The 20610-nt window shown below is 37.5% G+C and overlaps 1 protein-coding gene across 3 annotated transcripts in view; it reads left to right on the forward strand.

The window, feature by feature from the left end:
• LOC150086576 (uncharacterized) overlaps positions 1–20233 on the forward strand; it is a 302852-nt gene extending 282619 nt beyond the window's left edge. For all 3 annotated transcript variants that reach the window (XM_090372615.1, XM_090372617.1, XM_090372618.1), the window contains one exon: positions 20146–20233. The gene's annotated coding sequence lies outside the window, so the exon portion shown is untranslated. The remainder of the gene's footprint in view (positions 1–20145) is intronic.
• Positions 20234–20610: the final 377 nt, after the last annotated feature.

The following is a 20610-nucleotide window of genomic DNA, read 5'->3' on the forward strand; positions in this document are numbered from 1 at the left end:
ACGTTAACCGAGGTATGCCTGTATTGTTTTTCTAAAACTTTTGATTTAAATTTAGTAGTATAGCATTATTTTGTGATATTTCTGATTAATCTGGTGTATTTATTCTTTACTCGGCCTTGTAATTGCATAAAAGTATCGGTAAGGGTATCAAATCCACGTGTTACAAGTTACAACTCCGCTGAACGAGAAGTTTTTTAGCCATATTTAGCCGCTTATTGAATATTTTTTACATCAAATTATTTTTTGTAAGTAGCTTATAGATCTAGTAAGGATTGTTAGTTTATACTGAATCGAGACAGCGAGATTTGAAAGTTAATTAATACTTAAGTGTCCATAGATTACCGTTCGTAAATTCCCGCCTTTGTCTTTGTCATACGATCGTTATATATCGAACCTAGATAGCGTTAGTATAGTATAGGTTATAATAGCTTCAGTGATCGGTAAAATCTATTAAACTTGTTGAACTTCGTTGGCATTTAAATTGCACTTTAACTAAATACATATACCGACTTAGATTACAAACGTAACATAATTAATTAATACATAACTGATACGGAAGTTATATAAAGGGAACTCGGAGATAGTTAATACTTGACACTAAAAATATATATATACCATTATAACTGTGTTGGGAGATAAGTTAGGGTTATAAACTGAAATTGAAATTTTATTTAAATTAAAAGTAATCATGACTCAGACCAGAGCAGCAAAACAAAAGGCTCAAGCTAATGGAAGTGCTGTGGCTCAGAGGAGAACTGAGGGAGGCAGTTGCCTTCTGAATCACAACCTTCTAAAATGCACAGCTTGCATGATGTTTGTAGAGCATTCAGGTACGGGACGTGATACTGCCATGGGGGATGTCTTTGTGTGTGCGCGATGCAAGGAGTGTATCGAAATCAGGCAACAACTCAGCGTTCTTATGGGCCTATATGAGAGCTTGAAGGACAGGGTGGATGCCCTCGAAGGAACTAAATTGAGGGGCCCATCAAGGTCTCAGCTGCCCACATCAACGCCAGAGCTTGCACTTGGTCATCGTGAAACACAGCAGCAACCCCCAAGGCAGAATGCGCTGGTCCCAAAGGAACTAGTAGTTGTTGGTGACTCTATTGTCAGGGAAACGGGGAACATGCTTTGTAAAAAGGATAGGTGGAACAGGACCAGGGTATTTCTGCCAGGGGCAAAGGTTGATGACGTTGTAGAGCAGATATCATCTTTTAAGGGTACAAAAGATGATATAGCATTAGCATTAGTAGAGGCATATGATGCAAGAAAGCAAGCTTATTCAGCATCAGCCAAAAAAAAAAACACACACCACTCCCATTTCACCCCTCCATTCGTTCGAAATACCTGTCCAGTTGAGCTTTAAATTTGTTTAGGCTATCAACTTCAACAACAAGTGATGGAAGTCGGTTCCACCAACCAACCACCCACTGGCCAAAGGCAAATTTCCGCACATCTATCCGACATCCGTCCTTCCTCAATTTGAATTTATGCCCTCTGAGGTGATTATTCTGAGCAAGATGAAGAATCCCATTGGCATTGAGCATGCTCAAACCATTCAAAGCCTTATACACCTCTATCAGATCACCTCGCCGGTGCCTAGTCTCCAGACTCTGTAATTTTCAAAACTTAAGCCTTTCTTCGTAAGAGCAACCCTTTGTTCCATTCACTAATCTTGTTGCCCTTCTCTGTACCCGTTCCAGCAGCTCTACATCCTTCTTGAAATGAGGCCTCCAGACCTGTATACAGTACTCAAGATGTGGCCTAACCATTGCCTTATACAAGGGAATAGTCACCTCCTTATCCCTGCTAGAAAAATTCCTGTATATCATTGACAAGACACCATGAGCTACTCTTGCAGCTCGTCTGCACTGCTCAAAGAACTTCATATCTGCCTGCACAATTACCCCCAGGTCCTTTTCATTCTCCACCACTGTCAGTGTAGTACCGCAGAGTTGATACGTTGCTCTGAGGTTACTGTTTCCCATATGTAGTACTTTACATTTGTCAATGTTAAACTTCATTTGCCACCTCTCAGCCCATCTGTTCAACCTTTCCAGATCCTGTTGCAGCAGCATACGTCAGTAGTGTCCTTAACAACCCTGCCAACCTTTGTATCATCTGCAAACTTGGATATTAAACTTGATATCCCATCATCAATATCATTCATAAACACCGAAAACAACAACGGACCCAACACTGAACCTGAGGAACTCCACTAATAACATTAGTCCACGTTGAGCAGTGTCCATTGATTACCACTCTCTGTCTTCTGCCACTCAACCATCCCCTTATCCATAGTAGCAATTTGCCTCCAATGCCACACTGCTCCAATTTGTGCAGCAGTCTTCCATGTGCAACAGTATCAAAAGCCTTTCTAAGATCCAAATATATAATATCAAAGTTATTCCCTGCCTCCAGTTCTTTTGTGACTACATCATAGTATCCAATAAAATTGGTCAGGCAAGACCTGCCCTTAACAAAACCATGCTGCGTCTGAGCTATAACTGAATTCTTGTCTAGATGATCCTGCAGTGCTTCTTTAACCAGTGCCTCCATTAATTTACCTGGAACAGAAGTTAAACTAACAGTTGTATAATTACTTGTGTCAGCCTTTGATCCTCCTTTGTGAATTGGGGTTACATTTGCACATCTCCAGTCTATGGGTACCTCCCCTGAGTCCAAAGAAGCTCTCATAATTATGGGTAGGGGTTTGCTTACTTCCTTTGCTGCCTCCTTTAATATAACTGGATAGATCCCATCCACCCCAGGTGCCTTTTTTATGTTTATCCTCAACAATCTCTCCTCCACTTTCCTCTCAGTTATCACAAAATCATCCAGCTCACTGCCAATGTTTACTTTACCTACATCATTCTCCTTCCTGAATAGCTCCTCGTGCGTGAATGTAGATGCAAAATACTCATTTAGATTGTTAACCACCTGAGCAGGATCCTCAACTGTTGAACCATCAATATCCAGTGGACCAATCTGATTCATCCCTTTCCTTCTTGAGTTTAAATATGTAAAGAACTCTTTTCTGTTTTTCTTTGCATCCTTTGCCAAGGATTTTTCGTTACTGTTAATCTATTAGTCCTTGTATCCCCCCCCCAACTAGCAGTTTTCCGACCCACCTAACACTGCCTCGACAGCATCAGCAAAAATTCTTGCAGTTTGATGTTTGTTGTACACGTTTGATATAGTTGTACACGTTTTCACTAATGATATCAAGAGTAGGAGACCAGCAGAATTGCTTAACAAGTACAGGTCACTGTTGAAAAAAAGCCATGAAATAGGGTTGAATTTGAAAGTGTCTGCAATTCTGCCCAGACACGATAGGAGGGAGTATATGATGAGGGCCATGTCGATCAATTCGGCCCTGGAAAGATTGTGCAAGGCTCAAGGGGTAGAATTTTTTTCAGCCTGGACTGTACTTGTTAACAGGAGAGATTGCTTCTACAGGGATAGGATACACTTAAATAGAAAGGGTGCAAGAATATTTGCTGATGCTATCGAGACAGTGTTAGGTGGGTCGGAAAGCTGCTAGCTTGGGGGGATACAAAGACAAATAGATTAACAGTAGCCACTGGCAGAGGTGAAAGAGATTCTTGCACTGCTTCTTCTATTGGAATGAGCAGAAGCCTGAAAAACAAGATTCAGGATATTTCAGAGACTGCTGGGAGTCATTGCGGTACAAGTAAATACATGGGTTGTGTTAGGGTAGCTAAGAATAGAAATAGGTGCATGTATACTTGCGTGTACACCAATGCTAGGAGTTTAGTAAATAAATTTGATGAATTTGAGGTATTGCTCAAAACATCAAAGGCAGATATTGTTGGGATATCAGAGACTTGGTGTCACACAGATATAAGGAATGCAGAACTGGAATTTGGGGAGTACAACGTCTACAGAAAAGATAGACTGGATAGGAAGGGAGGAGGAGTTTTGCTATTAGTTAAGAAATACATAAAATCATCCAAGGAAGTGAAGCCAGTGGACGTCGCTGGACAGTGCAGTGTCGAGTCAGTTTGGTGTGACATAAGCATTGGAAGATCAAAATTGAGAGTAGGAGTGTGCTAATAGGCCTAATGACTCTGATGAGTATAATAAGAAACTGTACAGGGAAATAGAGTGGGCCAGTAAATCAGAGAGTCTTATAATGGGAGATTTTAATTTCCCAGATATTGACTGGAGTTTGGGGGCTGGTCACTCACACACTAGCAAGGCTTGTGTGGATTTATTGGATAATTGTTTTCTACATCAGCATGTTCGGGAGGCAACTAGAGGGAGGAATACTCTTGATTTGATTATCAGCAGTGATTCTTCATGCATTAGGAATCTGCAGATAAATGAACCACTTGGTGGCAGTGATCACAGTGTGCTGAAGTGGGATTTACTCAAAGAGGTAACTACCATTAGGGGTAAAGGGAAGGGTTATTGCTTTCGTAAAGGTGACTATGATAGACTCAGACAGTGTTTAAATTCTATACAGTGGGACCAACTGATGATGTTACCAACAGCAAATGCAAAATGGCAAGCATTCAAAGAACTTATCTTGGAAGCAACTAGGCTTTACATACCAACTAAGAAATATTGTTCAAGGTTTAGGCCTAAATGGATGTCAGATGAACTGATGAGGCATATGGCAGAGAAGAAACATGCATGGGATACATACAAATTAACACATGACACAGAAGCCTATGATAGATACAGGTTGATCTGTAAACAAGTTACAAAGGAGGTTAGGCAGGCGAAGGCAGAGTACGAGAAATCTTTGGCAAGGGATGCAAAGAAAAACAGCAAAGAGTTCTTTACTTATGTAAACTCTAGAAGGAAGGGGATGAATCAGATTGGTCCACTTGATATCGATGGGTCAACTGTTGATGATCCTGCTCAGGTAGCTAATAAACTAAATGAATATTTTGCATCAACATTCACACATGAGGAGTTATTTAGTGAGGGAAAAGCCAGGGGTATATTCAACTCTAACAGTAAGCTAGAGAATCCTGTAATAACTGAGAGTAAAGTGGAGGAGAAACTGTTGAAGATAAACACAAGAAAGGCACCTGGGGTGGATGGGATCTATCCAGTTATATTAAAGGAGGCAGCGGAGGAAGTAAGCAAACCCTTAGCCATAATTATGAGAGCTTTCTTGGACTCAGGGGAGGTACCCGCAGACTGGAGATGTGCAAATGTCACCCCAATTCACAAAGGAGGATCAAAGGCTGACACAAGCAATTATAGACCTGGGAGTTTAACTTCTGTTCCAGGAAAATTAATGAAGGCACTAGTTAAAGAAGCACTGCAGGATCATTTAGACAAGTCTTTAGTTATAGCACGGACACAGCATGGTTTTGTTAAGGGGAAGTCTTGCCTGACCAATTTTATTGGATACTATGATGCAGTCACAAAGGAACTGGATGCGGGGAATAACTTTGATATTATATACTTGGATCTTAGAAAGGCTTTTGATACTGTTGCACATGGAAGACTGATGCACAAATTGGAGCAGTGTGACATTGGAGGCAAATTGCTGCTGTGGATAAAGGGGTGGCTGAGGGGGAGAAGACAGAGAGTGGTAATCAATGGACACTGCTCGTCGTGGACTAATGTTATTAGTGGAGTCCCTCAGGGCTCAGTCCATTATTGTTTTCTGTATTCATAAATGATATTGATGATGGTATATCAAGTTTAATGTCGAAGTTTGCAGACGATACAAAAGTAGGCAGGTTGTCAAGGACACTACTGACACTATGCTGCTGCAACAGGATCTGGAAAGGTTGAGCAGATGGGCTGAGAGGTGGCAAATGAAGTTTAACATTGACAAATGTAAAGTACTACACATGGGAAACAGCAACCCCAGAGCAACGTATCAACTCTGTGGTACTACACTGACAGTGGTAGAGAATGAAAGGGACCTGGGGGTGGTTGTGCAGGCAGATATGAAGTTCTCTGAGCGGTGCAGACGGGCTGCAAGAGTAGCTCATGGTGTATTGTTAATGATATATAGGAATTTTTCTAGCAGGGATAAGGAGGTGATTATTCCCTTGTATAAGGCAATGGTCAGGTCACACCTAGAGTACTGTATACAGGTCTGGAGGCCTCATTTCAAGAAGGATGTAGAGCTGCTGGAACGAGTACAGAGATGGGCAACAAGATTAGTGAATGGAACAAAGGGGTGCTCTTACGAAGAAAGGCTTAAGTTTTGCAAGTTACAGTGTCTGGAGACTAGGCACCAGCGAGGTGATCTGATAGAGGTGTATAAAGCATTGAATGGTTTGAGCATGGTCAGTGCTGATGGGATTCTTCCTCAGAATAATCACCTGAGAGGACATAAATTCAAATTGAGGAAAGACAGATGTAGGATAGACGTGCGGAAATTCACCTTTAGCCAGCGAGTGGTTGGTTGGTGGAACAGACTTCCATCCCTTGTTGTGGAAGTTGATAGCCTAAATAAGTTTAAGGCTCAGCTGGACAGGTATTTTGAACGAACAAAGGGGTGAAGTGGAAGTGTGTTGTTTTTTTTTTTTTTTTTTGGCTGATGCTGCATAAGCTTGCTTTCTTGCATTATATGCCTCTACTAATGCTAAATCCATGTGGTTACCTGTACCGCAATGACTCCCAGCAGTCTCTGAAATATCCTGCATCTTGTTTTCCAGGCTTGTGCTCATTCCAATAGAAGCAGTGCAAGAATCACTTTCACCGCTGCCAAATTGATAATGGTTGATAAAGGGATAAAGTGATATCTGCATTAGATACAGATATCACTTTATTGACTTTATCACTTTGTAGACCTTCAAGGAATAAATTGATATAATGCAGATATCACTTTATCCCTTGATTTATATACCAGGAGCTTAAAAATCCAGAAGTTGAGGACTGCATTCTTGACTCAGTTATCCTTCTTTCAAAAGGAATGAAGAGTTGATTGCATCCTAGCCTCCTTCCTCTCATTAAGGACTTCCTTGTAGCAATGAAGATTAGTAAAAATTTATTGTTACAATGAAGGTCTCATTATATTCAGGATATCCTCTAAGGCAGTGTTATGAAAACTGTGGTCTGTCCACCTCTTCGGATCCACAAGAAGGTGGAATCTGCCCATTACACACGCCATTAATGAGTTACATTGAAAAAAATGATACAGTCTTAACCATCACACAAATTCTGAAAAGTAAGTTGCTGAACTTTTTTCCTTTGGTATTTCTGGAAGCTAATATATAAGCAAATGTGTATTGAGCTGACTGTGTACAGACAGACAGGCAAATAAATTTTATTTTTTAAATCTGTATATTTTGAGTGGAAGGGCAAAATTTGAAGATGGGTAAAAACATTTTTTGTTGATCACAATGTCTTATAATATACAACAATAAAACAAAATATTTTATTTGGTGGGGGGGGGGGTCAAATAGGAATTAAAAGGGAACCCAGGCCAGAAAATTTTGCGTAACACTGCTCTAAGTTCCTTGGAGGATCTATTTCTCTCTCATTCAGGTAGTATCTAAACACTCCTTCATTGCTCCCTATACTTGAAGAAATCCAGTGTCAAAGTTCTTAAGTGTCTTTTTTTTTTTTTTTTTCATCATCTCTTAATCAGGTAATTTCTGATTCCTGAAGCTTGAATTCACTCAATTGAATCTGGTATTGAATGATAAACTTTACAGCATGTGCCACCACAAGAAGTGGTTTAACAACAAAGTGCTCTAATTCCAAGCTCACCTCAACATTTATTTCCTGCATTTTTCAAGAATCTGTTGGAATCTAGGGAAATTATGAGATGTTCAGACATAACTTCCTTCACATAACATTTATACCATAAGAACTAATTTCATCACAAGCATTTGCAATGCCTGGGTGATCTCAAGCTCTATCAGCGATCTGCAGTGCCTTCTTACCAATGCATCCTTGTTGAGATAAATCTTTACTGCAAGGCAAAAATGACAACAGAACCATTCATGGAACAAGTAACTTGTAACCCAGTCTGGTCAGGAGTGAGAGTGCAGGAGCACGCGCTCTTTGAGTGGACTGGAGTTCAATCTTGTGACTGCTAAATACGATTAATGTTTGTATTGATAATGTATTCTAAACTCCACTGACCTGGTGGTCGTGCCGGAGTATAAACAAGAACATATTTTTTTGTGTGACCTCCAAAAACAGGAAGTTGGCCTTCCTTGAGCCCTTGGGTTCTTGTAGTTGTAAATTAGTAGTATAGTAGTAGTAGTAGAGGCAAGTGATGTGCAAGAAAGCAAGCCTATGTAGCATCAGCCAAACAAAAAAAAAAAAAAAAAACAACATTTCACACATTCATTCTCTCTAAAAGTTTGTCCAGTTCCTCCTTGAATTTAAGCTGTCAGTTTCCACGACAGATGGAAGTTTGTTCCAGCAATCAACTACCCACTGGCTAAAGGCAAATTTCCACACATCTGTTCTACAACTGTCTTTCCTCAATTTGAATTTGTGCCTCCTCAGGTTCATAATCTGAGCAAGATTACAAACCTGAGGTCAGTTTCAACTTGATATCCCAAGAAGCATTGGCTCCCAGAAAAATTAAGTTGATTCTTAGATGATGTATAATCTAGCAAGCTCTTCTCTTCCTTCCTACCTCCAGACAGTGCTGATTCAGCTACTCCTTAACCCTCTGACAGGATCACCTCTGGATGCCAGAGCTGGTTTTTTTTTTTATAATTTAAATAAAATCTATAAGAGTGACATCAATGCCAATTTATAAATTGCTCAATTATTTCCATCAATCTGCATCATTAATTACTTTGTTATTGAAGAAGTTTAACCTTAAAGAAATAAAAACCAAGCATTTTCTTAAGCCTGTTCATGCATATTAATTATCTCAAGTTGAAAAACAATAATTAAAAATTAACTGGATCTTTCCTGTTCAGTTACTGAAGTATGCTGCCGTCGCATTTTGATCCATGCATCTCTCAATGGAAGTGCTGACTTTCTTCTGTTTGCATCTTGTGGTGACAGACACTAACTGTGGCATGCAGGATTTCAAGTTTAGATTCCTTCAAGTTTCACTCACCTATAGTAAAAATAATGCTCAAATGCAGGCAATTTTTAATGTGGAAAAAACATGTCTAAAACATGGAAAAGGAGCATATATTTAAAAAAAATAATTAAAAATATATCTTTCTAATAAAAAAATTGGTTTACTCACAAATTGAGTAAACTATTTTCTAATGTGATTTTAAGGCTATAAAATGACATACCTGATCCTAAGTTGCATCTGTCTGTTAGAAGCAAATTTGTATGCCCACCAGAGGGTTAAATTTTAGCAGACTGTAAACCACAACTACTCAGAGATGTGGTTTTTTTCACTGGTCAACAACATGCCAGCCAGATGTAAATTTTCTAAGATCAATTTTGTTTTGTATTTAGGTCCCCCAGAGTTGTCCCATTTCAATATGGAAATTCTATGATGGCTGGTTTTTCTCCCACCGCCCCCAATAATTTATACAGCTCAACCAGATTCTTCCCACTCCCTGAATGCTTATTTCCCATTCCCTCTCTGTCATCCACATCTTTATAGTCTCCTCATATAAATGTCCCTTTGCTGTTTCACTAGACAAGTCACCAATCTTTGGAACTTTCGAAAACTTAATGTCTTCTTTAGATGCAAACTCTCCAGTTCATTAATTTAAATTTATCAGATCAGCCCTTACTTACAAAAAATATTCTACCCGTAATTTTTTTTCAGCTACCTTGAGAGCTTTGAAAATACTCTTGGCCTTCTGCTTTATCAAAATGGAATTCATACTAATTCCTGTTAGCTTGCTGTTTAGAAATCCAAATCGATAATAACATCTCCATTTTCAGTGAAACCTTTTTTCTTGTTCTCAAACATTTACTTGTGTCAAACACTACTAATTTTGTGACATCGTCATATTTTTGTGTATCATCTACAATTATTCTTACTGTTGAGGGCCACCTCATTCTATGTTCACATCTGATATAGAGTGCTCATTTTCCAGCTTCAAAAATGAGCAATAATTTTCAATTTTACTTTCAAAGTGGAGATTATTCTAGACTTCTTAGCTTTCTCATTTTACTTTGCAGACAGTGGCACTGAGTGTTGCAAAATAAAGCATGCATTGCAAAATTAGCAGAGAACTGGCTTGAGAACCTCTCACAAGGAATCTTTATTAGACCAATGCTGCTGAATGATTGAAAATTATTTGTGTGATGAAAGGTAGGTGGCAACATGACAACAGATAAGAAAACCAATTGGATGACTTATAAATATGTGCAGTTGGTCATATTACTGGCTATTATATGAGCCATTCTGAAGCCAAACTGATCAACTCCACTTTCTGTAATTTTCTCAATTTTAGTACCAGAGCACATGATTAGTGCTTAATTCAGAAACCAAACGATTAACCTCAATAATTCCATTTATCACCATGAGATGGCAGAACCATGTATGGCTTCTGAATAACAGTTAATATATTTCAGAATCCATTTTGATTAACTCCGGTTTGGTGTCAAAAGTTGTCCATAATTGAGGTTATTGTGAAGTGTTAAACAAGAAACATATTAATTATAAAAGTACATTGTTTTATAAAAGAAACAAAATTTATGAGTTTAAAATAAAGGTGGCAAGTAATTATTATTGTGACAAGCAGAGTAATGAATCAGATAGTGATCCTCAAATACTCAGAAACCCCAATTCAAGGAAACGTTTTCATATTTATTCGGATTCATCGTCAGATTCAGACAAGGAAAATATTGCCCATAACCCAGCTACTGAAACAGATCATTCAAATACTGGATGGAAATGGAGCCGGAATCCTGACAAATGAAATATTTAGAACCCATAAAAGACTACAAGGTATGCAGTACAAAAAAAAAGGAATAGACGTTTAATGTCTGCAAAAGAATTTCAAGATAAACCATGTCACTGTGCTCGGAAATGTAATAAAAATATCACTTCTGATCAAATAGAACAAGCATGAGGGCAATTTACAACTTGGAGAGTCAAGTTAAACACAATATTTTTATACGGGGTTCTATTAGGTTTGCAACAATAAAAATACATCGTCCCAAAGATAACACCGGGAAGCCATGATCTCATTCTTTCGCATTTTATATTCGACAAAATGGGCAAGATGTTCGTGTTTACAAAAAGTATTTTAATTAAGTATATAAAAACTTATGCTAAAAATCATAAGGTGCCTCCGTAGCCAGGTGGGAAGGAGCAGCAGTGCGTAGCACACGCTTCTTGATTAAACCGGGGTTCGAGCCCATCACCACCAAATACGGAGGATGCGGAAAGGTCAGGGAATGACCACCACATAACCCGGAGCAATATGGCCTTAGTTGCTAATGCTCCTTAAAAAACCAAACAACAAACAACAAGCTAAAAATCATAAAAAAATAATAATGTACTCAGATTTGCACACTGGACAAAATAGAAATATTAAAACCATTCTAAGTTTATTAAAACTGGTTCAAAGTACAGAGATAAAAGCGAAATCAATTGAAATTAAATTTTTGGTAAGTGCATAATTATTTGCCTAATGATTCAGATTTCGCCATTATCGAATCACATGCAAAGAAGAATCAAAACATTTTTTCTCCCTCTGATTGGTACCAAATCATCAGAACATGTAATATAAAAAGATGACTCATCAGGACTTTCTTTCCACAAAAGCATTAGAAGATTCCATCACTAACAGAAGGAAAACAGTTACGGGATTATCAGTCAACTGGCTCAATATGCAATGGATTACGTTAGGGAGGTCGAAACCACAAATTATACAATTGAAATGTAAGTTTAACAAAGCTATAGAGTTTGATTCAATAAATATTATAAAATCCCAAGCAGGTAGACTGGTCTGTTTTTCAGTACTGAAAAACAGACTAGCCCTTGTTATATTCTTCTGGTAGATCTGTAACAAAAGAAAAGACACAATGGACCTATTGAAATACATTCCTCCCATTAAATGTGACTATTACAAAAATTTAAAGACAAATTGAGTGACGGTACATTGGACGGTACATTATCAATTTTCTGTTGAAAGTTCTATAATAAATAATGACTTTTGTCATATTTATTTTTTCTGTAATTTCCATATTTTCAGTTGCCAAATCATTAACTCCATAAGTTTATAGAAAATTTGTAAAAACATGAACAAATTTTTTGGATATATTTATTTTTATGAATTTTATATCTTGTAATATAAAACTTAGATTTTAAATAATACACTATATAATATTTGTCGGTGCGTATATTTCAAGCTAACTTTTCAAAAACAATATGTATAACCATCAATTTTCTTCACTTTTTATTTAATGGAGTTGATCAGTTTGGCTTCTGAGTGACTCATATGTTTAAGAAATTGTACCTATACGTCTGTGGTTATTCAGGTTTGGCAATATGTACTCATATTGCTATGGTCATACCCTTTTTTACTTATTATCCTTTCATCTTAATGTTGCTTATTATACTCAGTAGTACACTACTGATTATTGGCAAAATTTATATATCTTGGGTGCATAAATAATAGCATTGATTAGGATTATGATTTATATTCAGTATTATTAGCATTATCATTGAACTGAGGGTGAAATTTTACTTGAATAGCACTATTATATATTCAAATTTTAAAGTTAAATTTAAATTTATGCAATTGTCACTATCACATATAGTGACAATATTGTTCAAGGTTTAGGCCTAAATGGTTGTCAAATGAACTAATGAGACTCGTAACAGAGAAGAAAAATGCATGGGATGCATATAAATTATCAAGCGACTCAGAAGCCTATGGCAGATATAAGTTAATCTGTAATCAGGTCACAAAGGGGGTTCGGCAGATGAAGGCAGATTACGAGGAATCCTTGGCAAAAGATGCTAAGAAAAACAGCAAGGATTTCTTTACTTATATAAACTCTAAAAGGAAGGGGATGAATCTGATTGGTCCACTTGACATCGATGGTTCGACTGTTGATGATCCTGCTCAGATAGCAAACAAACTCAACGAGTATTTTGCATCTACATTCACACGTGAGGAATTATTAAGGTTTGAATATGACAGAAGGTTATCAAATTGTAGCAGGATACTTAATGATTTTGTAATAGCTGAAAGCAAAGTGGAGGAGAAATTGTTGAAGTTAAACATAAGAAAAGCACCTGGGATGGATGGGATCTATCCAGTTATATTAAAGGAGGCGGCAAAGCAACTAAGCAAACCCTTAGCCATAATTATGAGAGCGTCCTTGGACTCAGGGGAGGTTCCCACGGACTGGAGATGTGCAAATGTATCTCCAATTCACAAAGGGGGATCGAAGGGTGACACGAGTAATTACAGACCAGTTAGTTTAACTTCTGTTCCTGGTAAAAAAATGGAGTCACTGGTTAAAGATGCATTGCAGGATCATCTAGACAAGACTGCAGCAATAATTCAGACACAGCACTGGTTTGTTAAGGGAAAGTCTTGTCTGACAAATTTGATAGGATATTATGATGTGGTTACAAAGGAACTGGATGCAAAAAATAATTTTGATATCATATATTTGGATTTCAGGAAAGCTTTTGACACTGTTGCGCATGGAAGACTATAGGACAAATTGGAGCAGAATGGTATTAAGGGTAAGTTGCTACAATGGATAAAAGGATGGTTAAGTGGGAGAAAACAGAGGGTGGTAATCAATGGGTGCTACTCTTCTTGGACTAATGTTATTAGTGGGGTCCCACAGGGTTCGGTGTTAGGTCCACTGTTGTTTTGTATATTTATCAATGATATTGATGAAGGTATATCAGGCTTAATGTCGAAGTTTCCAGATGATACAAAGGTTGGCAGGGTTGTTAATGACAGTAATGGCAGTGTGCTACTGCAACAGGATCTGGATAATTTGGGCAGATGGGCTAAGAAGTGGCAACTGAAGTTTAACCTTGACAAATGCAAAGTACTGCATATGGGTAGAAGTAACCCCAGAGAAACGTACCAACTGTGTAGTACTACACTTAAGGTGGTAGAAAATGAAAAAGACCTGGGAGTAATTGTGCAGACAGATATGAAGTTTTCTGAGCAATGAAGACAGGCTGCCAGGGCAGGCCATGGGGTTTTGTCAATGATATATAGGAATTTTGCTAGCAGGGAAGAAGAGGTGACTATCCCTCTGTATAAGGCAATGGTCAGGCCACGCCTTGAGTACTGCGTACAGGTCTGGAGGCCTCATATTAGGAAGGATGTAGATTTACTTGAGCGTGTACAGAGAAGGGCAACAAGATTGGTGAGGGGAATGAAGGGATCCTCTTATCAAGAGAGGCTTAAGTTCTGCAAATTGCAGTGGCTGGAGACTAGCCACCTGCACGGTGATCTGATTGAGGTGTATAAGGCCTTGAATGGGTTCAGCACGCTGAATTCTGATTGCATCCTTCCACTTGTTCAGATTACGAACCTAAGGGGGCATAAATTCAAATTAAGAAAGGACAGATGTAGAATAGATGTGCAGAAATTTGCCTTTAGCCAGCGGGTGGTTAATTGCTGGAACAAACTTCCATCTGTCGTTGTGGAAGTTGATAGGTTGAATAAATTTAAGGAAGAACTGGACAGGCATTTGGAGGGAATGGTGTGTTTTTTTTTTTTTTTTTTTTTTTGGCTGATGCTGCATAAGCTCATACACTTGCCTTCTTGCATCACATGCCACTACTACTACTACAGTCCATAAAAGCCATTGATATAGCTACACAATATTCAGCTTAATTTAGACATGTCTTTTGAATGGCAGACTCTAATCAGTAGGCACATTTGTTATCCTTGCATTCTCTATTGAAAATATTTTCTGTTCACAGTCCCATCATATTAGTTTCCATCAGAATTATTATCACTAGACATCAGATATGTCCATGACCACCAAATATGGAGGATGCGGAAAGGTCAGGGAATGATCATCGCATATCCCCGGAGCAATATGGCCTTAGTTGCTAATGCTCCATAGCACAAGAATTAAAGTAAAACACTGTTGGCATGTTTTCCCAAGGTAATTTAATTTTAATAATGTAATTCTTCAGTGAAAAGTCACATTTCTGTTTACTTCTGTTTTGATTTTCTTTCTGTTGTTTGCCTGAAGAACTGATCAATTTAATAAAATATGAAGTGCCACTAGTAATATTCATGACTGGATTATAAAGGCTTATAATCCAGTACCTAATTATTACCCTAATAATATAATCTATTTACTCATTCATGTTAATATTTTACATCCCCAATAAAATGTTTGAATAAAGCTTTTATCATTAGGAGCTAGATAATAACGATATATGGAGTAAAGAACCTGAGTAATGTTCTGGGTACTTTAATTTCAATATTGATGGGCATTGGTCCTCTGATGACTTGCCTATCAACATGGTAAATTTATCAAGCAGGTAAATTAATTTAATTTATAAACTATTGTAATTATTTTTATGTGAACTTCAGAAGACTGGAATTTCTATAGAACAGCCATCTCATGTTGACTGTTTTTTTTATATTGCACAGTTAGCTGGAACTATTCTGATTAGTACTTATGTGGTAAAATTGACTTTAATGCATTTTCTTTTAATTCTGTATTATTATTTATCAATTGTATAATACTTAATTGAATTTCAATGGCATTAGAGATTATTAATAGATTATGTAAGTAAATTTATCAAAAATTTACTATCATATTTATATATACAGGGTGTCTCAAAAATACACAGCATAACTTCAGGAATGAGTTCCTCATATGTAGACATTAAAAATATTTTATATCAACATAGTTCTGGAAATGCTTGGTTCCCGAGTTATTAACCGGAATGTCTTATCTCCTGCAGGTGATTTCCTTCATCACAAGGTGCTGACAAAATCTGGTGGTTTTTCATTCCGACCGTGTACTCAAATCAAGAGCAAGTGGATATGCACTTTATGTACGATTTGGCAGACGTCAATACTCTGGAGGCTCATCATTTGTACCACGAAAGGTTCCCAGAATGAAGATGTCCAGACAGGAAAACGTTTGAAGGCATCCATCGCCGCCTTTGTGAACATGGGACCTTTACACCTCGTGCTGCCGACAGAGGACAAGCAAGATCTATGACTCCTGAAGTAGAGGAGGAGATTTTGGATGTTGTGCATGCCACTCCTGGAATCAGCACATGCAGAATAGCAATGCAACTGGCTGTTCAATGTTCAACTATTTGGAGAGTGTTGTGAGAACACCAACTGTATTCTTACCATCTGCAACAGGTTCAGGCCTTGTCACCAGCAGATTACCCTGCACAAGTAATGTTCTGCCAGTGGTTCTTGCAGCAGTGTGGTACAACGCCTTAGTGATATTCACAGATGAAGCACAGTTCACACGAGAAGGAATCCAAAACTTCCACAATCAGCATGTATATGCTGAGGAAAACCTACATGCAATTCTTTCATCACATCACCAACAGCAGTTCAGCCTCAACATCTGGGCGGGTGTTTTTAGTGATAAGTTATTTGGGATCCACGTACTTCCAAACTCACAGGGCAGGCGTACAGAAACTTTCTGGAAAACAACATGCCTCATTTCTTGGACGACATGCCACTGATCATTCATCAACAAGCACACTTCGTGCACAATGGCACTCCCACACATTTCAACCACCTAGCCTGCAATTAACTGAATCGAAGGTTTCCTGGTCGGTGGATAGGTATAGGTGGACCAACCACCTGGCCTCCACATTCACTGATTTAAACCCACTAGATTTCTTCTTGTGGGGCCATTTAAAGTCATTGGTGTATTGGACTCCGGTAGCTGATGTGGAAATGCTCCACAATTGAATTGTGGCAGGTTGTGAGACAATACAAAACATGCCAGGAATTTGGCATCATCTTCACGAGTCCATGAGACGTCAATGTGAGGCCTGTATTCAGGCAGAAGGTGGACATTTTGAACAATTACTATAAGGTGATGTGAACAGTTAAGTGTCATAGACAGACCTTCAAAACTCGGAAACCAAGCATTTCCAGAACTATGTTGATATAAAATATTTTTATTGTCTACATATGAAGAACTCATTCCTGAAGTTATGCCATGCATTTTTGAGACACCCTGTATATATATGGGCTATTAATATTATTGTAATAAATAGCAATATGTGTAAATCTTACATCTAACATTATCGAAGCATGAAAAGGTGATAAACCTTCAGTGTGAACTACATGTTCTGCTTACTTATTCACTACTTACAGATGTCATGTACTGTTTTAATACTTAAATTGATTACAGTAAGCATAAGCATTTTATAATTATTAATAAAATGGAGCGTTGAATATTTATTTTCTCTCCAATCAGTTAAAGTGCTTTGCATAAATGTGTTAATAAAGAAAAATATTCAAAGGAATAAATAAATCTTTATTACAATATTTAAATATTTACATTACATGTACTGCAACATTCCCTCCACAGCCAAAATTGGCAAGGCAAAAAAAAAATTACCTTCATGATGAAAGGTGAATATGTAGTGTACATGACATTTTTATGTACTGAGCATAGTGGTTATACCAGTATAAAAGAGCTCATTAAAAATGAAGAACACATAAGGAAAATTTTCACTGCGAGCAAAACTGTGTTAAACCTTGTAAGCTTCTGGACATAAAGAGGAAAATGCTGTCCCTTCTGCTTTGCTGCCCCTGAGCTGCTCATAGGTAGCACATCAGCTGTGATCACCATCCTTCCACACTGTGTAGACAAGGTCTGGGTTTGAACCCCATCTGAACAGGAGGATATTTTATGGGCTTTTTTGCAATATGGCCAAGTTAGTCTCGGGTAAGGGCTCGTGGTTTTATTTATTGAAAATTTGGGTTCTTTCAACAAGCAGACTGACTGAAAGATACATGTTATATGTTGACCTCTCATAGCTGTAGTTGCTTTGGCACTTAACAACTTCATCACCACTGCTATCTCCGAGAGCTAGCTCCTAGGTGCAGTGGCATCCGTATTTATACAGCTTTGACTGCAGGTTCTTCAACGTCAGTCAGTTCTTTACTGTTATTATTCCAATATCCTCCATGTAAACATATAGGTAAGTGCAAAAGCATCATTTTAATGTAGCCATCTACTGCTACTCCATGTAAACTTAATCAACATGATACAATGCCATCTGCCATTCATTTCGAGAGGTCTAGATTTCATTCCTCTCGGTGACTGGAGGAATTCCTGAAGTACTTTCAGGTGGAGGGAGTAGGGTTCCTTCCTGTGAGTTATTTGCAGATTTTTTCACCCTGCACAACATGCAGATCATTCATAAACATAACCTTGTATATATACAAAATACACATAGGGACGTGAACAAGCTCCAGTGCCATTGAATAATAATTTGAATTGTCAATAATCCAATGGAAAATTAAAATAAATCACTGTCAGATTTCTCACTCATATTTGTACTCATTTTGGGCACCATTCTTTAAAATATTAGAAATATATGAAATTTTTTTTTTTTTTTTTTTTTATGTTTATTACATAAATTGGATGGATAAGCAAAACCAAATGTAAGTTTCTACATTAGAAGTAATTCTGTAAGTATCAACAATTACCTTTCATTCTGTATCAGTACAGAAAGTAATGGGGGACTGTTTTTTATGCAGTCTTCTGCATTCTAAAAAGTGTGGAGACACAGCGAATACTGCATTTTATTTCACACTTCTTAAATAACTTAAGGATTGCATGCACAGAAAATGGCCTGAGCTGTTGGATTTGGAGTACTGCTTTTGCATGAGAGTGCAAGACTGCGTACAGCATATGTAACAAAAGAAATCATGACTGATTTGGTGGGAACTTAGTATTAGCATTAGTAGAGGCACATGATGCAAGAAAGTAAACTTATGCAGCATCAGCAAAAAAAAAAAAAAAAAACTCCTTCCCATTTCACTGATCCATTCATTCCAAATGTTTGTCTAGTTCTGCCTTGAATTTATTTAAGCTAACAACTTCCACAACAACAGATGGAAGTTTGTTCCAGCAATCAACTACCCGCTGGCTAAAGGCAAACTTCTGCACATCTATTCTACAACTGTCTTTCCTCAGGTTTGTAATCTGAACAAGAGGAAGAATCCCATCAGCACTGAGCCTGCTCAATCCATTCAAGGCCTTATACACCTCAATCAGATCACCTCACAGGTGCCTGATCTGCAGAAACTGCAATTTGCAGAACTTAAAACCTTTCTTCATAAGAGCACCCCTTTTTTCCCCTCACCAGTCTTGTTGCCCTTCTCTGTACTTGTTCTAGCAACTCTACATCCTTCCTGAAATGTGGCTTCCAGACTTGTATGCAGTACTCAAGGTGTGGCCTGACCATTGCCCTATACAAGGGGATAATCACCTCCTTATACCTGCTTGCAAAATTCCTGTATATCATTGACAAGACCTCATGACCTACTCTGGCAACCTATCTGCACTGCTCAGAAAACTTCATATCTGACTTCTTGATCATCTTCCCTATAGTCTGACTTCACCCCTATAAATTTCCATTTGTGTGGTCAATTTAAACAACAGCTTAGTGGCAAAAATTTTTCTGATGATATGCAAGTTGAAAATGATGCACATAACTGGTAACAGCAGTGAACAACTTTTTATGCAGTGGGCTTCCACAATAAGGCAGTGGTGAGACAAGTGTAAAAATATTTTTGGTTGTAAAGTAAAAAAAAATTAAGTGCTGTGTCCAGGTCAGTTTACCCCTTGCTTCTTTATAGACCTTTGTGACTTACTGACTCTGTGTTGGAGAGTGTAATTACACTTTTTTATGTTCCTTTTGTTAACTGATTGAAATTTTTCTTGTTGCAAAAATAAAATTACAAATTTATTTGAGTACTATTTTATGTTATTATATTAGCATTGCTAATATTAGAATGCCTTGGAAAAGTGAGGGAGATAAAAATTACATTTTCCTGGCTTTTATAGCTTAGTTTCGTAAATGTTGTGATTTTTCCTGATGCTTTTTTGTTTGGAATTCATCTCATCCCAAATTTGGTCACCCCACACACACACACACACACATGCACGCACACACATCGTGCCTCTTTTAATCAGTACATTTAAAGGTCAGTTGATATATATATATATATTTGCGCAGTTAATATGCTCTTTTGTTACAATGACATTTATAAAATTTTGTTCTTAATTCAGTATTCTTCTGCCTTTCAGATTTTCTGTGAATCAACACTGTGAATATCTAAGTTGTTCAACTCAGCCATTAAATATGTTTACTCCAAACTGCTCCAAAAGTAAATTATATGTCTGGATGTATAATTCTTCTGTACAAAAAAGAAGTTACATTCTGTTTTGTTCTTTAAAAAAGAAAAAGGAAAAAATTTATGACATTAGCAGTAATTAAAAAAATAAACAAATTGTGAATTCTAAAACATTGAAAAGGCAGCTGGTCTTAAGTTAAAAACATTCAAAAAAGAAATGCAGTTTCACTATTCGAAATTAAATTTATATCTTGCACAGTTACTTTTCTACTATATTACTTCTTTCTATTTGTTTTAAAGAAAAGTAGTTTTCCCTTTAATAATAATATATCTTGGATATGCTTTAGTAAGTGTATGCATTATCTGTTTACTAGCTCTCATTGTTAATAGTAATATCTGCTATCATGCTTTATTTTAT

The sequence above is a fragment of the Mastigoproctus giganteus genome, chromosome 4, assembly GCF_048544385.1.
Source record: "Mastigoproctus giganteus isolate SK-2022 chromosome 4, ASM4854438v1, whole genome shotgun sequence".
In the NCBI taxonomy this organism is placed as follows: Eukaryota; Metazoa; Arthropoda; class Arachnida; order Uropygi; family Thelyphonidae; genus Mastigoproctus; species Mastigoproctus giganteus.